This window comes from Brassica oleracea, chromosome C6 (genome assembly GCF_000695525.1).
Source record: "Brassica oleracea var. oleracea cultivar TO1000 chromosome C6, BOL, whole genome shotgun sequence".
NCBI classification, from domain to species: Eukaryota; Viridiplantae; Streptophyta; class Magnoliopsida; order Brassicales; family Brassicaceae; genus Brassica; species Brassica oleracea.
In genome coordinates this window covers 20,015,194-20,019,124 of record NC_027753.1, presented here as the reverse complement: position 1 = coordinate 20,019,124, position 3,931 = coordinate 20,015,194, and positions in this window count along the sequence as shown.

Here is a 3,931-nt window from a genome sequence, read left to right as displayed (position 1 = left end):
TGTACAAGCATTCTTCACCTATTATCAAGCTTCTTTAGATGCTGTGAATCCACCTTTGCGAATCCAATGCAGCCGAATATACGTAGATGACCGATGTATGGCTTCTTGCCTTTGAACAGTCCGTATGGTGTCTTGGTGTTGATGACACGGCTTGCTGCTCTGTTTATAATGTATGTAGCATGTCTTACCGCTTCGCCCCAAAGATAGTTTGGCAGTTCCATATGTTTCAAGATACTTCTTGTCATGTTGAGAAGCGTTTGATTTCTCCTCTCTACTACCCCGTTCTGTTGAGGAATATACGGCGCCGTTAGATGCTCTGTATTCCGTGTTCTTCACAATATAAGTTAAACTCATTGGATGTGAATTCACCACCTCGGTCTGTCCTAAGTGTCGTTATTGTATCTTCGCTCTCTTTCTCAACAATGGCCTTGAATTTTTTAAACTTATCGAATGCTTCCTCTTTATCTCTTAAGAGCATCGTCCACATATATCTACTGTGATCATCGATCAGAACAAAAATGTATCTCTTTTTCGATGGCGTTGATGGCGTAATGGGTCCGCAAAGATCACCATATATGAGGTTAAGTACTGTATCAGCTCTAAATGATGTCGATTGTGGGAATGCATGCCTTGCTTGTTTCCCAAGTATGCAAGAAGGACATGCTTCTTTATCACTTACTATTTTCGGTAAGCCGTATACGAGTTCCTTGCTTGCCATTAACCTGATTGCTTCTCTTCCTATATGACCCAACCGTGCATGCCATGTTGCTGATTCATTACTAGCCGATGCCACTAAACACCGATCATCTCTCTCGATATTGACTTTGTAGAGACGGTTTCTTGAGCGTTTGGCTTTAGCGATGAGCTTCCCGTCGCGATTTCTCAAAGTGAGATAATTATCCTTCATTCGTATATCACATCCACACTCCGTAGCCTGACCAAGACTTATTATATTACTCTTTAAGTCTGGTATATAGTAGACATCATCTAATATCCTTTTGCTCCCATCTCTTGTGCAAAACAATATTGGTCCTTTACCCTTGATGCCAATACGAGAATCGTCTCTGAATCTAACCTTGCCAGTGATGGTCTCGTCTAAGCTCTTAAAATACCTCCTATCACCGGTCATGTGATTGCTCGCCCCATTGTCTAGATACCATACTTTATCATTGTCTTTACTCGTCTCAAATATCAGAGGATTAACGTTCTTTTCGTTAAGGTATACTACCTCATGAACCATTAGCTCCTCTGCTTCCGTAGTATCAATGTCTTTTGTTTCAGTCACCTCTTGTAGCTTTAAGAGACGATCGGGACACACTGAGGCAAAGTGTCACATCTTATCACAACGGAAACACATAATCTTGGACATGTCAAAATTGTCCTGGTAACGATCTTGATATCTGTCATTATACCTTCCTCTGCCTCTTCCTCTATTGTAAAACCGGTTTCCTCGACCACGACCTTTGAAGTTACTGTTATAATCACGGTTGTTGGTGTTTGAGGTAGGGTGAGTGTGTTGAGGTTAAGGTTGAGTTGTGTTGCTTGCATACATGAGCTTGCTTTGAGTTTCTTCTTCTTCTTCGTCTTTCACTCTCTCCTCATAAGCTTTAAATCTTCCAACGATATCCTCAAACTTTGCGGTCTTGAGATCGACAAATTGCTCAACTATTGCAACAAGTTGAATGTATTTATTTCGTGGGAGGCAAGACATAAATTTCTTTATAAGCTTATGTTCCTCAATGGGTTCTCCTAAAGCGGTTGGTTTTGATGACAGTTCGGTCAGTTTCCCAGCAATATCATCAATGGTGTCTTTGTCTTTCATCTTCAGTCTTTCGAGATCAGATGCTAGTGTTTGCAATCTTGCTTCTCGAACTAGATCAGCTTCTAAGTACTGTTCTTTGATCTCATCCCAAACTTTCTTTGCAGTCTCCAAGTTACCTAATTGTAATACAAGCGTCTCAGGTAGTGCCTGAAATATTAGGGCTGTGGCTAGGTCATTCTTTTCACTATCATCTGATTCATTCTCCACCAGATCCCATACTTTGTTTATCTTCAACACTAATCTGATCCTTATCGTCCACACCGCATAGTTTGTTTCCGTAAGGACAGGACAACTTATTTTAGAAGATCTTCCTCCTTCCTTTTGTCTTTGACAGAACAATATCTCCCATGTTTGTTGTATCGTTTGTTCGTCCCTAGAAGCTCTGATACCAAATATAGTTTCACAAACTGACTATAGAATAGGTTTAATAAGAACTTGCTCTCTTATTAATCTCTTGAAAAAAATCACTCAAAACTCAAGAACCCAATACAATCACAAAACTCTCTCTCTTAGGTTGCAACAAGTCTGCAACTTCTTATATAGGGTTATAATTTCCTTTTCCTGATTGACTTAACATTATTAAGATATTTCATAATCTTTATAAATAACCAAAACAAGATGAGATTAAGATTGCTTGCTCTTCAAGTTATTTTAAGCTTACTTCCAACACTTCTTTAGGTTGAATCCTTTTCTACCATGAGTAGAATGTTTACTTTCTTAAGCCTGAATTTGTTTTTGTTGCATATCTCACCCTTTTTAGCGACACGACATTATATGATTAAGTTTTGAGGGAAAAAAAACATTATATGAGTTCTGATTAAACATGTGTGGACATGGTATTCTGTGTAAGTTATCTTTTTTTTGAAAAAAATCTGTGTAAGGTATCGCGGACAGATTGCCAAGCCCGTCCTTGTTATAAGGCAAGTAAAGCAGATGCTTTTAGGCCACAAGATATATAGCAAATTTTAGGGCCACATTTTTATTACAGATTCAACCATATTCAATGGTTTTAAGCATTTTTGTGTTGTTTGTATTACTATTTTCCATTTGTATTTATGTAAAAGACCATATAATTTTTATTGTGCTTTAGGCCACATCAAATTTTAGGACGGTACTGCAGATTGCCAATGACATATTACCGTGGACATGTTAGTGTGGAGAGAATATCGGGGGATAAGACATTGTTGTAATTAGAGACTTTAGAGACTGAATATTTCTGTGTTCTTATTAATGATCAAGGGGGTTCCTTTATATAAGGATTACAAGATAAAGATAAAAGGAAAGTGTACATATCATTATCCAAGAGGAAATATGAAAACTACTAAAACATAGGAAAATGAAACTATTTATATCCTAAGTTGGCTAAGGCTTTGGTCTTTCTCTCCTCCTTGCGGCCGCGGTTGGGCTTGATGTGGCCGACGGGCTTTCTCCTCTTATCTTGGTTAATTGTAATCCACTCCATGATTTATAACACTCCCCCTTGGATGCCATAACCATACAGGATTTGTAGTACGCTTCATGTTGCCTCATTAAAACCTTATCAGGAAAACCCAGTGGGACAAAACCATGATGAAAGAAAAATAGTACAACATGCACTACTCCCCCTAATGTGAACCTCAGTGTAGGTTCTACATTCTACGCATCTTGGTGCGTGATATTTCCTGTATGTATAGGATGGGAGTAATCGGCCGGTATCATTACTGAACCGTAATTAGACCACTTTGACTTCTTAGGTCGTTTCTCATGTCCTTTGACATTGAGTGTCCCGGTAAAGCATGTGTGCTAAACAATGTGAACCATATTGGTCTCAGGGATCACTATTGGCTATTTGCAAATCGTGTTTGCATATGTCCATAGTCTAGACGTGATCGTCTTCTCTTAACTCTTTACTATGGTCGGATAAACCAAGTACTCATGGACAATGTACTAAACATGGTTATCATGAACCTATGTCTCGATTTGGCCGATCCATGTCTGGGTCATAGACCTCGTCTATACATTTCCACTACTTGTCTCATGAGTGTTTAGGATCAATGCTGTGAGTTTATAATCTCTTATTATTGCTCTGCGGCCGAACACTCTCATGGATGTGGACATCGATTTCTTTGC